The sequence below is a fragment of the Triturus cristatus genome, chromosome 2_2, assembly GCF_964204655.1.
Source record: "Triturus cristatus chromosome 2_2, aTriCri1.1, whole genome shotgun sequence".
NCBI lineage: Eukaryota > Metazoa > Chordata > Amphibia > Caudata > Salamandridae > Triturus > Triturus cristatus.
The window spans coordinates 905,127,362-905,149,049 of NC_140582.1; positions in this window are offsets into that span (position 1 = coordinate 905,127,362).

The following is a 21,688-nucleotide window of genomic DNA, read 5'->3' on the forward strand; positions in this document are numbered from 1 at the left end:
AGGTCTTGGGGGACTCCTACTTGTGCCCCCCCCGGTCTGCTGTGGGGGTGTTCTATTTGTTGGGGTGCTTTGTCCACTATCTTGGGGTCAGGCGACATGGATGGGGCTCGTTGCTGCCCCCCTTCTTGCTGCAACACCTTGCTGGCCTTCGGGAGAATAGGGGAGCCTCAATCTCTTACCCCCTTGGTCCACTGACTCACCGATCACTGCAAGGCCCGCCCAGCTCATAGGGCACTTGATCAGGATCCACCCGCCAGTGGTCTGCATTGGTCTACCGCAGTCCTCAATGAAGCTGCCGCTCTCAACCAGCCCCAGTAGTGATCAATGTAATGACTTCCTCCCCGACTCAGCGTTCCGTTCGCTCCACTTTCTTTAAAATATGGATCGCGGGGCCACCATTTTGTTTCCCAAGGCGAGCCATGCAGCAACAGGGTGCATTAATGTTCTCATGGCAGAGAGGGGGCTCCCAGCCTTCAAGAGTGCTCCTGCTGACTGCCGTGATGTTCCGGTGCCCGCTCCTGTCATTCAAGGCTCTCAGCACCAGCCAGCTCCGATTACGCCGCTCCTTTTAGAAGATGGATCGCGGGGCCGCCATTTTGCTTCCCCAGGTGAGCCCCTTAGCAGCAGGGTACACCGTTGTTTTCTCGGCTGCGTGGGAATTCTCAGCCCTCAGGTGTGCTCCCGCTGATTGCCGAAGTATTCTGGTGTCAGCTCCCGCTGTCCAAGGTGCCCGGCGTCCGCCAGCTCCGCCCGATAATTATCGGATTTTTGGTCCGGCCTGCGGAGCCTCCATAGATGGCGGCCATTTCACAGCCTATTTTATAGGCCTGGGCTAAATATCCGTTCCGCTCACGGAAATTGCGATAATTCGACATTTTCGCGTTCCGTGGAGAGCACGAAAATGTCAACATTTCCGCATTCCTCAGCTTAACGATAATTTGTTTCTTGCTCGTGCTGTAAAATAATACATTCTCGCGCGCGCGCGATTGCCTTACCTGAATCCCCGCGTTCGCCGACAAGTTTTCCCGATCCGGTCGCGTTCTCCACGAGATGTTGGATTGTTGGTAGCCATTTGCGCTGTCTCGCGACAGTTCGCGCCCACAGTAATGTCATTGGTCGCGCAATCACGTCTTTCTTCTCGTGATCATGCACCGCGAGAAGAGTGAAAACAAGATGGCCGCGCCCGCGAGCAACTGCATGAGTAAGTTGGCGAGCCGCGACCATGCATAAAATACCGTGAACGGACGGGAAAAAATCTTCCACATCTTTGCGATATTTCCGCGTGTTTGCGGAGATTTTTAACATTTTCGCGATAATTTGCGAAAGTCACTTTCGCAAATTCCGCCCACCCCTACTATTTTATCTTCATGATTCCTTTCAACCAGCATCCAGGGGCATGAAAACGGCTAGCAGCATGGAAGTGGGTCGGGGAGCTGGGGGTGCCACCACCAGTGCAGCGTCGGTCAGAAGTTCCACCACTACCACCAGCGCCGCAGCCTATTCAATAAATTTGCTGACCCCAGTGAGTCCTCCTGTTAATATTATCATTACTTCCCCAACTTTTACCACTCCACTTTTAGAATCATTTTCCATTTGTATTTATATATTCACTGCGCCTGTCTCCTAATTTTTTTAAACTCCTCTTCATGTTTGTTAAATTCTTGTTATCCTTGCATTCTTCTAGTTATTTTCTATAATTCAAGTTTCTGTAGTTGATTTACTCCTGTCTGAATTAGTCTGTCTGTAGCTTCCACTCTTCTGCTTTGTTGGCCAGTTTTCAATCTCCCCTTATATGTTTTGTGCACTGGTACTGTAAGACTAAGAAAATAGATTTTGTGACAGGTACTCTACTGTAAGGATTGCATTCAAAGTAAGCTCTTTTTTTATTTTACACATGTTTGTTGAGAAGGCATTCTATTTCTTGTTGTAGCTCAAACACTTAACAGCGAGTGGCCATGGTCATGGGTTGAAGCCCACCCAAGGCTGTGTATGTATTATCATTCATGTATACAGTAGTAGTAAGTAGTAATGACAGTTCAGCATAGCTGGAAACTAGAATGAGGACAGTCCCATTGCATTTGCCAATCAAGACCACATGTCCTTAATTTACCAATTATTTATTCTCGACTTAGACTCTGATCCTCCATTACAAAATGTTTTTGGTTGGCCTGAATACAAGGCTTTTCAAACATTGACAACCAACAAAACGACCAATGTGACATTTTTGATAAAAGATGCTGCAACCAAACTGTAGAGATGAATTGGGGTTGAATTTTGTTAGAAACAAATAATAAGGTGAAGGGTATCTGCCATCTATAATGTGTAATGTGTTTCTAGTCACACAGCCCATGGGGCCAGCACCAGCAGAGCAGACGGGGCGACCGTTGAAGGGGGAGTCCCAGCAGTAGCTGAGACGGTTGGTTGTAAGCCTCATTGCTTGCTTATTATACTAACTGCAAGGGTGTTGTGAACCAGCTCTTTAGCAGCTACAACCGGGGTCAGGTTATTGGCCACTTCTATTTGAAACTCAAGAGGCAAAAGCTCAGAATGAACGCTAAAAATAATGGCATGATGGGAAAGGGAAAAAAGGGATTGAAGAAGAAAGGATGGGTGAAATGTTATATGAGTGAAAGGATACATGGGTGATTAAAGGTGAAAGAATCTATAGGTGGATGATAGGATGCATGGGTGGGTGAAGGATAGGTGAAAGCGTATATGCGTGAAAGGATGCCTGCCTGGGTGGGTGAAAGGGTGAAAGGATATTTGGGTGAGAAAATGGATGTATTGGTGAAAGGATGGTTGACAGCCAGAGGTAGGTGTATAGATGGATACATAGGGATGCACAATTTTCAATTGTGGACGACTGAATGAGAGAATGTAAAGCTTAAATTGTGGATATCAAGGGTGAAGAATAGTAGAAAAATGAAAGGATGAAATGATAATTACGTGGATGGAGAAAGAAGGAAGTTCTGGAGAGGGACATGCACTTCTACTTTGCTTGTTTGGAATGGTTTTTATCAAAGTGGAGGAGGTCATTCTGTTTACTCCCTTGACTTACTGTATTTGTAAGTGAGGCAGATATGTATTCCACCCATCACCCATCATAAGGGACTGTTAGACCTAGCATTATTGGCTCTGCATCCCCCTAACTTTTGCCTTCAAAACCTCCTATTTTTGCTCAAATTCTTGATGACCTTAGGACTCTGTGCTTGTGCACTCTGCTTCAAACATGGTAACATTGGCTTATACCCAATTGCCATATTTAGTTTACACATACGTTTGTAGAAGAGTACACTACATGTGTGCAAGGTTTATCAATTTAATGCTATTAGTGGTCCTGCAGCACTGATTGTTCCACCCACTTAAGTCACCCTCAAAACATGTCTAAGGCCTGCTATTGCAGAGCCTGCATGTTCAGTTTTTTTAATTAATTTTTTTATTCCCTCATATCACCAGAGAGCGTTTGCAAAGCAAAGGAAACTATCCACCCAGTGTTCACTGCACACACCCTGGTCCATATCCACCTGGACCCTCACCTTTGCAAGTGAATCGGTGTAATCATAGGGATGGATAGCCAGCACACAAGGAGCGAAACCAAATTAGAAAATCAGACCATATAGACAAATCAAGACTCTTTGCTGTTACCTGATCAAGGCAGCTAATCATGACTGGGGGCCTGACCCAGTCCTCCACTGTCGGGGGCAAGGGGTCCCTCCGTTTCAAGCAAATTTCCTTCCTAGCGATAAGAATCAGATAAAAGAGCAACCTTCTGAGGGGCCGCCTGAACAGAGAAGTTAGTGCTCCATCATCTCATAGGAGGATAAGTGTTGCATTCAATTTGATCTCCTGATCAAAGATACCTTTTAGCGCTAGTTCTTTACCATCCCAAAAGTCTCTCAGTCGTGGACATTCGATGAAGATGTGGACATCATTGGCTTCTATGCAGCTGCACTTCACACAGTTGGGGGAGGTTGACGGGAGAACTTGGCTATTTTGTGCATGGTCCAAAAAGGCAATTAATAGTGAAAAATTATTTCTACATCAAGTAAGCAGGCTTAACAGTTGAGTACAGAGTCTTCAATGAACTATTCCAAACTAACTCAATGACCTGCTTGAGAGGGTTCCTCTCCACACAGCATAAGGGGGAAACAACATCTCCTCCTCCGCCCCCAGGAATCCCTCATGGTACCTTGCCACTACTTTATTCTTAAGCCTGATGTCCTGGAGAGACAACTCCAACTCATAATCACCCTGAATCTCCTTTTTTGATGCCAAAAACCAGGAGGATAATTGGATGAACTTAAATCTGGACAACTCATTACTGGTTTTAGCATTTAATACTTCTCATGGGTGCACTCCTTCCGATGATACCAATTCAGACCAAGTTGTGACCCCCACCCTTCTGAGTGGAAGACTTAGAGTATCCGTTAAACATTCTGGGGTTAAAGGGAAGTCCAAAACTGGAGCAAAATACTGAATAGTATCCAATGCCCCACCTCCTCCTGACTCTATACCAAATATCCAAGGGAGATCCCAATACCTTTAATCGAACATTCTTGAAAAACCTGGGAGCACCAAATTTATATAGGAAGCCCTCCATACTCCAATGCCTTACCATTCTCCCCCACAAGTTTCCCCCAAGTGGAACCATCCGTTTTTGCCAAGAGCATTTGGATATTTTTAGATTGAAAAGCAACACAATACCAGTTAAAATCAGGTAAAGCCAATCCCCCTTTATTCAACTTACATTTAAGTTTTTTCCAAGATAGCCTAGCTCCTTTATGGGCCCCAAACAAACTCGCCAACTTCTCCTGAATTTTATCAATACCCTGATTGGGATTTTTCCATCTGCCTAATAGGCATTCAATCTATTTAGCAACCCTTGACAAATTATGATGTGGGATTTTTTCTATATCGCTTACTATTGTAATACCCAAATATCTAAACTTGGAACTTACTTTCCCCTACTAATCATGATGTTCCAACACATAACCTCGGTTTTGGGATTGTTAACTGACTAACCGGAAAAAGAGCCAAATTCCACCAGTAGTTGTTCCACTCTCGGAATCAAAGTCAAAGGATCAGCCTTAAAGATTCATAAGTCATCTGTGTAAAGAGTGACTTTACAGCTAAATAGCGAGGAGCTAAATGGGACAACTAAGGCATCCAATCTCAGCTGTTTGGTGAGAGGCTCTATATAAATATCGAAAAGAGGAGGAGATAAATGGCAACCATGCCATTTCCCTCTTAGTATATTGAAGCTATGGGATAATGTACCGTTAAAAAGATCCTGGTCAAAGCTCCCACGAATATCACCTTAAGTCTGTTAATACATTTAGGGCCGAATCCCATTGAGCTCAAAACCTCCCAAAGGAAGACCCAGCATACTCGGTCAAATGCTTTAGCAGCATCTAAAGCTACTACAGCCAAAGGGGCAGATCGTTCTATGGCAAGATCTATCATACCAATTAACTGTTGCGTCTGTTCCTGTATATATGTCTTCGGAATAAAGCCCTTCTGATCTAAATGAATGAGCTGAGGAGCGAACTTAGCCAATCTCCCTGCTAAAATACTCATAATACACATTAAGCAGAGAGATTGGCTGATAAGAATCCCCCCTAGTGGGATCCTTAGAGGGTTTCAAAATAAGGACAATGGTCGCTTATTTCCAAGATTTAGGGACCTGCATGCCATACCTATAGATGTAATTGAACAGGGCTTCCAGGAATGACATCAGCTCCTCAATTTGGTAAAGCATTGGTACCTGCTGCTTTACCCTTCCTACCCTTAATTATACTCAAACGAATCTCCTCCTTAGTAATTGGAACATCAAGGGCCAACATTAAGAGCCTCACTACTTGCATCTATTAAGTTGGGGAGCTGCAACTTCCTAAGCCACTCCAAATCAAGAGAGATTTCTTCCCCATATAGACTAGAAAAGAGAGATACTAAACTGGCCTGCATATCTTCCTGCTTCCCTGAGGTGTCTCCTCTGTCATTCATGACCAGCTTTTCAATAAAATTCCTAAATCTGTCTGTCCGAGCCTCCAAGGCCAGTAGTGCGCCAGCGTTTTCCCCATATTAAAAAATCTGCATGGACTTCACGTTTTACCGAGCTCTACATTTTTTATCCAAATAGACACTATATTCTAACCTTGCATCTTCAAGCTGCTTCCGCAACCTTGCCTGAACATCAGGGGGCTTCATTCTAGCTTTAAGCAGGCTATCCTCCAATAAGCCTACTTTATCCTCCAATACTTTTAGGCTTGAACTTTCAACCCTTTTTGAGCGGAAGACAGGCTTTGCAATTGCCCTCTGAGAAAGGCCTTAAACTTGTCCCATACAACGTCCAGATGGGCAGATCCTAGGTTGTCCTGACAGAATAACTTGCATACTTGTTTCAATACCCCACCTACGTCGGGATCATAAAGAGTGGCTCTCCTTAAAGTCCATCTAGGTCTCAAAGGTCTACAATACCCAACCAATGAGAGAATCATTGCCGCATGGCCTGAGATGTTGCCTTGAAGTATGTTTATAGATGTTATTTTAAAAAATATAGTCCAATCTAAAACAAGCATTTGCAATGCAATCGGTCTCGCCTTTGGGACCTTATAAGTATTTAGCCATGCAGCAAATTATACTGGGCAGTGCAACATCTACTGTTCTTTAACATGGAATTCTTCCCAAAGTTGGGGGTTGCCTAAAGCAGCAAATTTAAGGGGAGAATTAAGAATAGAAGAAGGTATTGTTTTTTTTCACCTGTTGAAAATGTTGACGGTCACCCTGATGGAATGTATCAGATAGGGCAAGCTGAGAGTGTGCGTGAGAGAGCTTTAGCAAGAGTGTGTGTCTGTGAGGGTGAAACTGTGTGAGAGAAGGGATGGGTATCTGAGAGAAATGTGTGTGCGAGTAGTAAATTGGGTGCATGCTTTTGAGAGAAAAAGTGTGCATGAGAATATGTTTGATAGCGAAGTTAAGAAGCATTATATTTACGTCCCTTGAAAAGCCCAGTTTGACCTGAAGGATTCTGAAATGTGGTAGCCCATTTTTCAGATATTCCACACTGAAGGTTAGCAGCCTCCACTATAAATCTAGGAGACCCTAAATAAATGCTCTATGAATTTTCCGATATAAAGTTGGCAAGTTATTAGAAGAGATCGATTGCAGCGGCACAGGAGGGGGCCGAGGACTCCATTTTAAAAGAAACTGAATCCTTTGAAGAACAAGGTCAGGAAATCAGGTAAATGGGGCAGCTCGAGGCTGCAATTTACAGACTCTGAGGCCGGAAGTCCAGATTTCATTGAATAAAGGTGGCTGTGAGACAAATGGACCGTCTGGAGAGCGCGGCTGAATGCAGCACACAAATGTGTACAGGACACTAAGGGTACAGGGCAGGCCGAACACCCCCCCCCCCCCTACAGGCTGTGCACATTTATAACAGAACTGTGACACCCCCGCCCCAATATGCCTCCAAAGCCCTGAAGCCAGTGCATTTAATAACTGCTAACCCATATGAAGTGGAGACATAAGGCTCTTCATGTGTGTATATGAAAAACTCAAATTTATATCATGTTATTCCGGACCTAGGCCCTACACGGTTCGCCCTAAAATCATAAGCAGAAAACATTTCTGACACCGACACACCATCGAGCTGCTTGCGTGCTGTAATGTGTGTAGTGAAAACACCGCTCGTTGACTCTCCCCAACAGTAGAATGCCTAATGTACACAACACATGCTAAAACAATCATTGTCTGGCATTGTCCGCAGTGCCTCGAGGGCGGACCTGAACTCCCATGCTTTGCAACCTCTGGCCTCATTCCCTGTATCCCCAGGCTGCACATTCCCCGCATCACGCACACACAGCCGGAGGCTCCGTGCAGCAACTGAACGAAAGGTCAATTGCACACAACTGTAAATAGGGGCCTGAGAACAGGACAAAGGCATTACAGTCTCGACGAGGACATAAAGGAAGTGAGAGATTTATGAATAACTAACGCACACAGGGGTCAGTGGCGCAAAGCCAGTGAAAGCAAAGGGGGCATATTAAAAAGACCACCGCATGATTCTCAGCAATATAGAAGATAGTAAATGTGAAGGCAAGTTTAAACTCTACTAAAACACAAGACTAAATACTTAAATATGAGTTGGAGGTATGATAGGTCTAGACTGTTAGAGGGGAAGAAACAAAATACATACACTTAACTAATTCAGCATGGTCCACCAACATTCACCGTAAATGAATGTTACCAGCGGTGGTACTACTCGCATGCAGTCTCCGCGACAGATCCCACCCAGGGTTTATACAGCCGCACAGAGCAAAGAGGATGCCCCGGAGCTCACGTTAGCAGCGCCCGCAGACATAGCTGCCAAGGTTTCAGATTGCTAGAAGTGACATTTTCATAATTTCCGTGATTGAAATTTCCAGTACTATGAGTGATACTTTCTTGAGCAAAATCAAGCAAAGAAGACGATGGAAACATATCAAGATCAGGAATAACACCCATTTGAGCAACAACAGCTGCAGTAGTTGCAGTCATAAAGTCAGTGCCTGTCTCTCGTCACAGCTGCTGACTAAATAGGGAGATGCTCCCTGTTGCAGAATTGGTGGCACTGTGATGAGGGAGGAAAACATTGGACCTGGGCTGCACAGCCTAGTGGGACATCTCTGTTACTGGACGGGCCAGCAGAAACAGATGCTGCCTTAGACATACTTTGCCGACTGGCCCCCGGCTCCTCCCTCGTAAATAATGATGCTGCTTAGAGCATCCCTCCAGGCCTCTCTGCCTCACGAAGGACCCGCACCAATTCCAAACAGGATGTGAGGCCCTAAGTAAGACAAGTAATTCTTCTCATTGGTGCCTGCCTAGTGTTGCCAGGTGGGACAGCAGAAAAACAAACTAAAACAGGTTGCCAGCCTTTGGCCCCTTCCCCTGCCAGCAATCAATCAGGAGAGATTTAGGACTCCACATCTGCATGGATCATGTTCTTTGCAGCAGGCACAATAACCCTCTGCGCTACTTTTATAATAAGTTAAAACTGCAACCAGACAAAACTGTGCTCTCTCCTGCAGGAACATAAATCAACAACTTTTCTTTATACTTATGTTGAAAACTCTGCATCGCGTACTTTTAACGCCCAGGCAATTTATAAACACAACACCCGGGTGAGCGCCAGGTGGCGGTGCAACGCTCTAAAGCCGACCCTGTAGAAATTAATTCTGTTTTTCCATTTCATCAAGGCGATTTTAGCTGTACTAGGTCCATAACGGAACAATTCATTTACCGCAATGCACAAAATAACTGATTTTGAGTGTCACTCAAAACGTCACACTGTAAATCTCACCCCACAAACATAAAAAATGTGAACCATATTACGCACATTGAAAACACGGTGGCTGTGCGGTGACAGTGCACCTTATTCTGCAAATTGACCCTGCCACATAACAATGTGTGTAATTCTAATATTGTATCATTCGTCCAGAAAACTAAGTTGGCATGATTTGTGAGACAAGGATAACTGTTTAGGAATTGACTACAGAGCTGTAGTAATTTTTTATCTGAAACCTGCATTCAATATGCTGCTTTATGTGCCAGCGAATATATCACTCCAGACATTTTCACGTTTACGTGCTGCTTCATGTCACTGGTTTGAAGGAGGACGGGGGAGCTGATTGGTCTTTGCTGTCTGTGTAGGACGAGGGGGTGGGGGGAACGAGACTGCAAAACTTAGTTTCTTGCCCTCAGCTTCTTGCTTCAAAGAGGCAGCACCGAGCCGCCGATCCCCGGCCCAGCCATGAAGTCAACCCCGGCACCTCACAGTGCAGGGCGGAGGTGGAGGGTGGGACTAGAGACTCCGAGAGCGCGCAGGCGCCTTCTTGGACTGACAACCCTGGCATTTATGAATGAAAGTGAGTCACATTAAAGGGCAGCGTTGAATTGGTTTAAACTGCCATTTGATTTGCATTACACGTCTAATACTTCAAATGGTCAATGTACATTTGAAGCACTCTTTCCACAGTTCAGGGAAGTGGCCTTCACGCTGGCCCTTACTCCCCTGAACTCTCTGGCATGGGACCAATCAGGGAAGCTGTGTCTTCCTTTGTCCGGTGTGCAGGACTCTCCTCGGTGGTGCACAGGAGCCCCGCAAACACTTAGGCGTGAGACGCCTGCGCACTGCTTTCTATGCACTGACGGAGGAGCTCAGGGAAAGGCTAGCGAGGGGGAGGAAGGGGTTAAGGGTGGGTGCATGGTGGGAGGGTGACTCGGTGAGGGAAACAAAGATAAACCCCTTTCAGGGGGAGTGTCTTGAAGCGAGGAGGTGGCTCAACATGTAAAGCTGCCGACTTTGGAGCTGGAGACAAGGGTTCGAGTCTAAGCATGGGCTGAATCACCTAATTATAAATAAATAAACAGGATCTCGGGGTGGGGAGCGAAAAATAATATAAACACAACACACTTGGAAGATAACATTTAAAAAAACACAGTTAAATGTAGCACCTGAAACTGGTAGCAGAGAATCAGAGCTGGCTCTGGAGCGTTCGAGCCTAGGGTGGGCTGTAAATTAATCATAAATAAACAGAGATCTTAGGGAGAGAAAAATAAAACAAGCATTGGCAATGCAATAGGGGGGTGCAAGAAGGCTTCAGGAGGGGAGGCACGGGAAGAAAGTAGTCTGTGCAGTAAACGGGCCAATAGCCGTGGAAGGACACAAATGAAGACATGTCAATCATAAGGAGGGACTAACAAGCCTACAACCAATCGGAAGGCAGCATTTAAGACACAAAGCCAATGAAAATGGTGGGCGGAGGGTGGGTGGAGCTTTCATGAAGCTTCCACTCCATAGTGTATACTGCATGTCTCAACGAGACAGCGCAAGCGCTGCCTAGGCGAGACCTAAAAATGACCATGTTTTTTACTATGAAAAGTAAAACATTGACTAGTACCCATCTTATATCTCCAGACACCCAACAGGCCCAATTCTAGCTGAATATTTGTTTGTGTCCGACGGACCCGAGGGGTGTTGTCATATTGACCTCTGTTGGATCTATCCTGCACAGGGTCCGGCCGAACATTAAAATCTCACCCCATTCTAATAGGGGCCACGACCTCCATGAAACTCCACTCCAAGTTGGATAAATGAGAGGGATCGTCAATGTTAGGCCAAAACAAGAAACATGCAAGCTAACTCTACCCCCTCACAGTCTAAAGTAGCTATCAGCCACCTCCCAGATTTATTGGACTTAGAGGCCTTGATAGCACAGCCTTCTCCTCTCTTAATTAGGATCGCGACACCCCCTACAATGTGCAGACTGTTCAGAAACTAGGAAGTGGTCTATCCAACAACACTTTGAAAATACAGTGTTTCCTTCCAGGGTGTCTAAATGGGTCTCCTGATATGAACACTACTCTCTTCCAAATACTTAATTGCCAATCTCTGCCTACGTTTACACCTAAGCATTCAAGGTTAAGATTTTTAACTTGTTAGTTCCCGACATCTAATATATCAAGGGCATAAGTTACCACAGTCTGGCATAGTGATATATTTGAGAAACTAAGATGATCATACCTGGGACTTTGCTGGGCGGCGGGTTCTCTCCTGCCCCTACTCTGTGTTTCTCCGGCAGAATTACGCATCTGGCATTGCGCCATTTTCAGTCTCCTGAGTGGGACACTGACAAGCGCCATCTTGGGTTGGTGGTCTAGCTATTGCCGCTCATCGTCAAAATTCTATATGTAATGGCACCCGCAGGCGCGTCTAAGGCAAGCCCGTCTGTGCCTGTCCGGACTGCTGCCAGCGCCAGCCACGCTGCACCTTTTTCTCCCTGAGCCAGATTAATTTAAACCAGGGAGCAGCTATTAGGTATGAATAAATCAGCCTGTCGTAGGCCTCTCTGCATCTACCTTGACAACGACGAGCATTGCCAGGATTGGCTCGGTCAGGAGCTACACTGCAATCACTGCAAATTCTCTCTGAGGAAGATAGAGGGATGGAAAAATGCCTGTACCTCCCTTTTAATGACACCTACAGTACACCATATGGCCACCAGCTCCAAACTTAAGGCTTGCCTGATAAACTGTAGTTCTCTGTCATAACACACAGACGATGTCTGGCTTGCATTGGAGTCCAATACGTGGGACCTTATGTTTTTAACCAAAACGTGATTAAAAGAAAGTACCAATCCTGATATTTTGCTGGTGATGCCTGTGGGTTTTCAGATTATCACTGCCAATCGAGCTGGCGACAAAGTGGGGGGCAGGCTTGCGGTGATTCTCAGAGATGACTGGGAAATCTCGTGCAAGTGAATTGACAGCACTGGGATGATTGAGGCACTGTCTTTTTGTATCAAAACCTCCCCTGCATCTTCCATTGCAGGACTGCTGGTCTATAGACCCCAGGATATTCTTGCCAGCCATCTGCTTGAGCTATGTGGCACTATTGCAGACCTATTGTTGAGGCATGCCAACTTCACAGTCCTCAGAGACTTTAATGTCCACACAGACAATAGTAACTGTTCCCCGGCCACTCAGCTCGCAGACACTCTTAATGGCGTGAATATGATTTAAAAGGTGTGTGCACCCACCCATAAGGCTTGCCACATGTTGGATCTCGTTTTTACGAATGATTCCACCTTGAATGTGGAGTCTCCGCTACCTCTAACCTGGTCGGACTCTTGCTTAGTACCTTTCAGCTGGACTGGCACTCCATGGCACAATAATGCCAGCGCAAAGTATGAAACAAGGAGAGACTGGAGAAAGGCCTCCCCTGTGTCTCTGGGTCCCTCGTTACAGTCAGCCTCACTTGAGCTGTCGGGTGACCCTAGTAGGGATGTATGTACCTTCAACGGCTGGGTCACATCAGCCTTGGACAGAGTTAGCCCGCTTAACACTATGAAATCGGCCAGGAAGAATCCCTCTGCCCCCTCATTCACCTCAGATCTCTGGGTGGAGAAAAGCTTACGTAAGAAGCTGGAGCATACTTAGCGCAAAGCCTAAATCCCAGAGGCTAAGTGTGCTTCCAGAACAGCTTTAAAAAAATTCCATGGGTTAAAAGTTAACACCATCAGAGACTATATTGCCAACCAAATAAAGTCCTATGATAATTCAGTTAAAGAAGTCTTCAAGATTGTCCAAGACTTTATTAAACCATTGGCTTTGGATAGCAACATCGATCCCTCAGCTTCACTATGTGAGGACTTATATATTTTTTTTCCAGGAGAAAGTTCAATCTATTTATTCGTCTTTCTACCCGGCTGGGTCTCCTACCACACTAAAACTTACTCTAGACCCACCTAGAATCTGGTCCGAGTTCAGTGCGTTTGGCCCAGATTTGAGTAAATGTAAATCAGGTTTGCCCGGTGATCCTTGCCCTGCTATGTTTTTAAACTGTTGGCTGATTGGCTTAATAAGCAACTTATCCCTATTTGGAACTCCTCTCTGATGACGGGCATTTACCCAACCACCTGGAAAGCAGGCCTATGTCTTGCCGATTCTGAAAAAGCAGGTGCAGATCCAGTGGAGCTAAAGAATTTTAGGCCTATCTTCCTCGTGCCTGTCCCGGCCAAAATCCTTGGGAAAGAAGTCCAGAAGTAATTGTCTAATTTCCTTGAGTCTAACAACTGTCCTCATGACTCCCAATCTAGCTTTTGATCTGGTTATAGTACAGAGACAGCCCTTTTGTAAGTAGCTGAAACTGTACGTGAAGCCTTAGACCAGGGCAGCTCCACAATGCTTGTGCTGTTGGATTTATCCGTGGCATTTGACATGGAGTCACACCAAATCCTGCTGGAGAAACCTGAGCTCCTGGGAGTGACCGGTACTACGCTGGCCTGGTTCCGCTCGTTTTTAGACGGTCGGTCACAGCAAGTACTTCTGCATCCCCTCATCTCCTCACCTAAACCCTTTCTGTGTGGGGTGCCCCAGGGTTCAGCTTTGAGCCACATGTTAGTTAATGTCTATCTAACCCCGCTTGCTTCTCTAGTCGAGCAGTGGGGAGTCAAAGCTGTCTCCTGTGCTGATGATTATCAGCTGGTGTTCTCTTTTAAAGAGCACTTGGAGGCAGCTTCTGACAAATTTAAGAACTGTCTGATTAACATCTCAACCTAGATGACGGATTGCTGCCTGAATTTAAATACCAACAAAATGGGGGTATTGTTTTACAATCAGCCCTCTCCACCGAACGCCAATCTCTGGTGGCCGTCGGAGCTAAACCCCCCACCCATCATAGTTGACTCTGCTAGTAATCTCGGGTTTAAATTTGACATGCACCTCCCTTGTAAAGCCCAGATCTGCCAAGTCTCCTCGGCCTGTTTCTGGAAATTAAAAGCCTTGCTTAGATTCCTGCATCTCCTACCTATGGACTGTAGGAAGTTTGTAGTCCACGCTATGGTTACATAAAGACCCGCAGTGTTCAAGGGTTACGAAAAAGATTTGAGCTCCGCTCACTCTGCCTACTCCGGAGCCCACCGCCAGAAGAAAAACCCTTGATAAACAATTATTTTCAAATTCCCAGGTTTCCTGGAGGCAAATACTGTTAAAAGATCTAATAAACAAAATCCACCTATCATCTGCAAATGTTGACACTAGGCCAACCACGTTTCAAGAAACAAAGCTTACATTTTCCCTGGTGCCCTGATTATGGCTTAAATAAGGGACTATAGGACCTGCAAGATGGTCATCAGTGAGTTTTCTTATTTCAGTAGCAGAATATATAATCCTTCTTCCACTTCTTGATTTTACAAGTAAACTACACAGTTATGAAGACATTCTTTTATCTGCCTTTTCTTTAAAATAATTTGTAAAATGAGGCAAATGATATAGGTCATTTACCACTACATTCGCCTAACAGTTCACTTTCGATTTATTATCAAAGTGATAGCCTTCTATTTCCTAATTGTGCTCTAGTTTTCTTTTCTTTCCTCCTTGTTGATTTTGTTTTTGTTCATCTTTCTTTTCAACTCTGATAGACTGTTTAGATATTTTTCACTTTGGACATAGCATTGCTTTCTGAACCACAGGATACTGGCCTAAATGAGGAGCATATTGAGCTCTTAACCGATTATACTCCGTTGCATAGCTTATATCTGTGCTTAATTTCTTCTCATCACAATCAATCAGAAATAATCCAGACAATGTTCTAATTCCTGACACACCAACATAGGACATTCCTTCTTTGAATATACTTCTACCTAAATTAACAAGACCTGTATCTACACTTAATCATTGTAATCTGTAAATAGTTACTGCATACTCTAAAGACACTGGGAACTGCTTACACTGGACATACAAGTCTTTCAAAAGTAGAAAACGTACAACGACTCTACCAATCTGCTTAACTTCAACAATATCATCAAATTTTATCGCTAAGTATTCCAAGTCATTTCTGTTTGGATTATTAACAAATTTCATAATTTTACCCTTTGCACCATTCAGTAGCCCTTCTTCAACATTTGAATTACGACGTAAGTTTACACAACAATTTTTACGGATATGTCACTGTTTTTCTAATCCTGTAGTTTTCGACACAGACGTTTCGAAAGCATCCAATTTCGATTGCAGATTTTCTGTTAGTAGCACTGTAACTCCTTGATGTTCCATTTTATCATTTACTCAAATTCATGTGCACAGGTAGCATTAATAATTGATGAAGTGTAACTCCTTTAACATTATGAGTAGCTAAGCCTGTTGGTTCAGTGACTGCATACAACAAATTGGAATCTGTTTTTTTCTAGATAACTTTTCAGTACATAATCAAGAAGCTTTTTTCCGTTCCAGCGTGGCCACTTATGTACAATTGAACTAGTTTATATGTAGAACATGCACACTTATACTCATGGAGAAATCCATGTTCTACTTTACCTTTTACCTCTTCAAAACAAAATTATAATCTGCATTCAATTGCCATACAAGTAGTGCTAGAACTACAGTTTCCCGTCTTACTTGCTGCATTGCATTCTCCACTTTATTCATAGCTATTGCAGCTTCAATTTTAATGATTGGCTCTTGACTTCCAGGTGGTGAACTTTGGCTGCTCTGAGAACTCTTTCTTGCTCTCTCAGCAGCAATTGTTTCTTCTTTTTCAATCTCTTCTCTCAACATTTGAAGATGCACTGGAAACACACAGCACTCAATGATGTCTTTCACAGCGTTGAATGAGTCTTCATAACAATCAGATTCGGCAAGTAGCTCACATTCAGTTCGCCATGGCTTAAACAACTGTAACAAGGCTAAATATAAGCACTCTCCTTTGGTAACTTAGCTTTCAATGGTTGAATACATTTCCTTTGTTATGTCTCATGAAACATCTTTCACATCCAGTCACAGCAATTTTACCTTCATCTATGTTTTCACTGACAAACTTCTGAAAATATAATATTGAAGTGTTTCATAAAGCCACATCCTTTCCAGATGACAACTTCTTTTTGGAAAGTATGTATCCAGCATGTTACTCTTCAGAATATCTGTAATATGTAGTTCAAACTCTGCAAGAAAGTGAATTTCAGGAAAAGACTTCAGCACTCTGTTACGAGCCCTAAACTCACCCTTAGAACTCCTCTATACTTAGAAAACAAACTAGTCTACACATTCATAGGAGCCTATCTCTCTGTGAGGAAGTATTTTCAAACTAAAACTGTACAATTTCTTCGTAAAACTCTTTTCTGCTGAAATCTTCTCCCACATCTCTTTCATCTCAGTTTTTTCTGATTTTGTTATAAGATGTAAGGTACTGAGTAACATATTGTTGTAAATATGGTGCATCATTGTGCTTTTGAAAGTAATGCAAAAACAACAATTGATGGACAGAATGCAGAACAATTTCATACATTCACCCCAGTACAGAGATCTGGGCCTAAATCCATTGTTTTTTTGCTCACCACGCCATTCCAGTTTGAACCCAGGCATATGCAAATCAGTCTTGACCCTGTGCCTCATGGGAACAGTCCAGCCCGAAATGCCAAGCCAGGTCCTCCCTGGACTGGAAACAAGCATCCTAGGACCGGTTTCGGGGTTTCACCCCTCTTCAGCCAGGATAGCTTGATTCCAGTGGCGTGGAGAGCACAGGACTCACATCTGAGCATACCCGTCCCACTCGGGGTGACAAATGCAAAAACAACAGTTGAAGGACAGAATGCAGAACAATGTCACCTGGGTTTTTGTACCCGGGCTCGGCGGCAATCTTGGGAAACAACCAAACCCAAACATTTGTGAAAACTAGACACCCAGGGGAGTCCAGCGGTGTATGGCTTGCGTGGGTCCCCCAACGTTTTCCTACCCGGAATCCCCTGCAAACCTCAAATTTAGCTGAAAAAATCCCTTTTCCCATAAATATTTGCGTGGGATCACAGTGCCGGCACAAATGTCCTACCACCCAGTGTTCCCCTTGTTCTCCTGAGTAAAATGATACCTCACTTCTGTGGGTGGGCCAAAGTCCTGTGACTAGGAAGAGCCCAAAACATAGGGATTTAGAGTACAGCACAGAAAATTCTAAGCGCTATATTTTTAAAATAATATGTTTTCAGCCAGTTCTGCTTTGGACACTCACACAAGTGAAGTATAATTTTACTCTGGTGAACAAGGGGAACGCTGGGTGGTAGGACATTTGTGCCAGCATGGTGATTCCACGCAAAAATATGTGGAAAATATATTTTGTTCAGCTAAATTTGAGGTTTGCAGAGTACTCTGGGTAAGGAAACGTTGGGGGATCGACACAAGCTATACCTCATTGGACTCCCCAGGGTGTCTAGTTTTCAGAAACATGTGGGTTTTGTAGGTTTCCCTTGATGGCGGCAAGCCACAAGCCAAAAAACCAGGTGCCCCCCAATAGGTAATTTTGAAGTCTCCACAATACAATTTGAGCCATTTCCTGTTTCAGACACTTTGCCTACCCACACAAGTGAGGTACGATTTTTAACGGGAGACCTGGGGGAATGCTGGCTGGGAGGAAATGTGTGGATCCACCCAGATTCCAGAACTTTCCCACACAGAAATTTGAGAAAAAAGGGATTTTTGCAGCTATATTTGAGGTTTGCAGGGGATTCTTGGTAGGAAAATGTTGGGGGACCCACGCAAGCCATACCTCACTGGACTCACCTGGGTGCCTACTTTTCAGAAATGTATGGGCTTGGAAGTTTCCCAAGATGGCCGCTGAGCCCGGGGCCAAAAACCCAGGTTGTTTTATGATAGGTCATTTTGATTGATGTCACCTCAATAGGTTTTGGGCCCTTGCCTGTCACGGGAACTTGACCCACCCACACAAGTGAGGTATCATTTTTATCGAGAGACCTGGGGGAACACTTGGTGGGAGGAAATTTGTGGATCCACGTAGATTCCAGAACTTTCCCACACAGAAATTTGAGAAAAAAGTGATTTTTTCAGCGAAATTTGAGGTTTGCAGGAGATTCTGGGTAGGAAAACGTTAGGGGACCCACGCAAGCCATACCTCACTGGACTCCCCCAGGTAGCTAGTTTTCAGAAATGTGTGGGTTTGGTAGCCGTCCCTAGATGGCCGCCGAGCCCGGGGCCAAAAACTCATGGGAACCCCCTTGCAAAACCAGGTTGTTTTGTGATAGGTAATTTTGATGTTGCCTCAATAGGTTTTGGGGCCTTGCTTGTCGCGGGCACTATGCGCTACCCACACAAGTGAGGTACCATTTTTCTCGGAAGGCTTTGGAGAACGTGGTTTGGCTGGAATTTTGTGGATCCACGCAGATTCCAGAACTTTTCACCACAGAAATGTGAGGAAAATGTGATTTTTTCGACAAATTTTTAGGTTTGCAAGGGATTTTGGGCTACAGACCTGGTGAGAGCCAGTCAAGTCACCCCATCCTGGATTCCCCTGGGTGTCTAGCTTCCAAAAATGTATAGGTTTGCTAGGTTTCCCTATGTGCCGGCTGCACTAGGGCCCAAAATCCACAGGTAGGCATATTGCCAAACACATCCATGCCTAGTCGGATTTCTGCCGCCCTGGGGGGATATCGGGGGTGGGGTTGCCCCGATATGCCCCCAAGGGGGCATCAACACTGTGGTTATTGTTTTGGGGGGTGGGGGTATTGGTATGCCCATTCTGGGCAGCCCCAGGCATAAAAAAGGCCAGCATAATCATTGGCTTCTAGTGGGCTTTTTGCCCCCCGTGGGAGCAGATTGGGGGCTACTGCACCCATCTTCCCCCCAGGGGCGCAGAAAGGCTGTAATTTTTTTAAAATGGTCATGCCAATGCCCTCACTCTAATTTAAATTTGCCCAAAGAAATCCCTGGCGTCTTCTGAGCTTTTTGCCCCCCGGGGTGCAGAAAGGCTGTAATTTTTTGGGGGAGGGGTGGGGGCCTCGGCATGCCCATTTTGGGCAGCCCCCACCCTAATTCTGATTTGCCCCAAAGAACCCTGGTGTCTAGTGGGCTTTTTGCCCCCCAGTGGGGCAGATTAGGAGCTACTGCCCCATCTGCCCCCCGGGGGGGCAGAAAGGCTGTCATTTTTGCAGGGGGGGGTGAGGGCATGGGCATGCCCATATTGGGCAGCCCCCACCACTAATTAGTTTAAAAAAAATCTAGTGGGCTTTGTGTCCCCCGGGGGCAGATTGGTGGCTACTGCTCCCATCTGCCCCCCAGGGGGGGCAAAAAGACTGTACCTTTGTGGCGGGAGGGGTGGGGGCATTGGCATGCCCATATTGGGTAGCCCCCACCCCTAAGTATAATTAAAAAATAATCTCTGGTATCTAGTGGGCTTTCTGCCCCTCCGGTTGGGGCAGATTAGGGGCTCCTGCCTCCATCTGCGGGCAGAAAGCCTACTAGACGCCAGGGATTTTTTGGGGCAAATTTTAATTAGGATGCGGCTGCCCAAAATGGGCATGCCAATGCCCCCACCCTAATTAAAAAGCCCAAAAAAAGCCCTGGCATCTAGTGGGTTTTTTGCCACCGGGGGGCAGATTGGGGGCTGCTGCCCCATCTGCCCCCCGGGGGGGGCAGGAAGGCTGTAACTTTTGCGGGGGAGGGGATGGGGGCATGGACATGTCCATTTTGGGCAGCCCCCACCCTAATTCAAATTTGCCAAAAAAAATTGCGTATACTGGGCCTTTTGCCCCCCCAGTGGGGCAGATTGGGGGCTAATGCCCCCACCTGCCCCCCAGGGGGAGCAGAAAGTCCACTAGACCCCAGGGATTTTATTGGGCAAATTTTAATTAGGGTGCAGGCAGCCCAAAATGGGTATGCCAATGCCCTCACCCTAATTAAAATTTGCCCAAAGAAATCCCTGGTGTCTTCTGGGCTTTTTGCCCCTTGGGGGGCAGAAAGGCTGTAATTTTTGTGGGGGAGGGGTGGGGGCCTTGGGATGCCAATTTTGGGCAGCCCTCACCCTAATTCAGATTTGCCCCAAAACATCCCTGGCATCTAGTGGGATTTTGCCCCCCCCCCCCCCCGGGGGGCAGAAAGACTGTCAGGAGCACCGATGCTCATGACGGAACTATTCCGTCATGAGCATCGAAGGGGTTAATATATCAGATTTTCATTTTAGGAAATGGTACTTATAACAATCTGCGTGTTAATCTCTATCAAAGCATATACCTCACTAATTCTTCCTACTTACTGCAAAGAATGTGTCACAGCTTGAATACATAATTCACCAGAGGGTTCTAAAAGACTACATTTTCCTCAGTAAAACTTGTAAAAACATGTGTTTGTGGTTGAATTTATGAAGACTTCCTGGATTTTTGTATCGGTGTATTTATAGTACCTTGGTGATTCTTTGATGATACAGGTAGTGTCTAGATGATTCCCTGAGTATATCAGAACTCCATCGGTTGTCCCATATCTGCATACTTACTGCCTGCATGTTTGCATGAGGATATCACTACTATCTGGGGGTTTGGATGAGTGCATGAGTAGTACCAGAATGGTTAGATAAGTGCATGACTAATGGCTCATAAGTAGTGTTCCAGTGATTGCATGACTACATGATTGCTGCTCATGTGTTTTTGGTTGAGTGAACAGGTAGTGCCTGGGTGTTTAGATAACTACATTGGTAGTATCTGGATATTTGAATAAGTGCATCAGTAGTACCTGGCTGATTACATGAGTGCATGACTAGTGTCTGAGTGATTGTATGACTCCACTGTTAAACCTTGACAGATTGGATGAAAGTAAGTGTACTTTTTTGGTGATTATATTGTTTTAGTGCAAGAGTATTCCCTCAGTAAGCGAGTGCATAGCTACTGGATGAATATCAGGTTTACTAAGATGGTACACTCTAGATAATTAGATGAGAGTATGAGTAGTAGCTGAGTGTTTGCATGAGTTCATGCATGTGCCTCAGTATTTAAATTAACTCCATAATTCGATGACTACATAATTTCTGCCTGCCTGATTCAAAGAGTACATGTGTAGTCTCTAGGTAATTTAATAACTCCATGGATACTCAATCACTGATTTGATTACTGCCTCACTAGTGGTTGGGTGGTTGCATGAGTGCCTGAATGCTGCCTGACTGACTGTGAAAGTGCAGCCATTACTGTTAGCTACATAACAGTTGCGGCTATATATCTGACTCATTGGTTATCTCCTTCTGCTAGCATCAAACTATCTGTTTTACTGTATACATGCTTTTCTCCTGGGATATGTGTGAGTGAAGTCTAGATATCAAACTTGGCATATAATTGCATATATGGCTCTCTAGGAGCATACATTGCTTTGCTACTGAGCACGC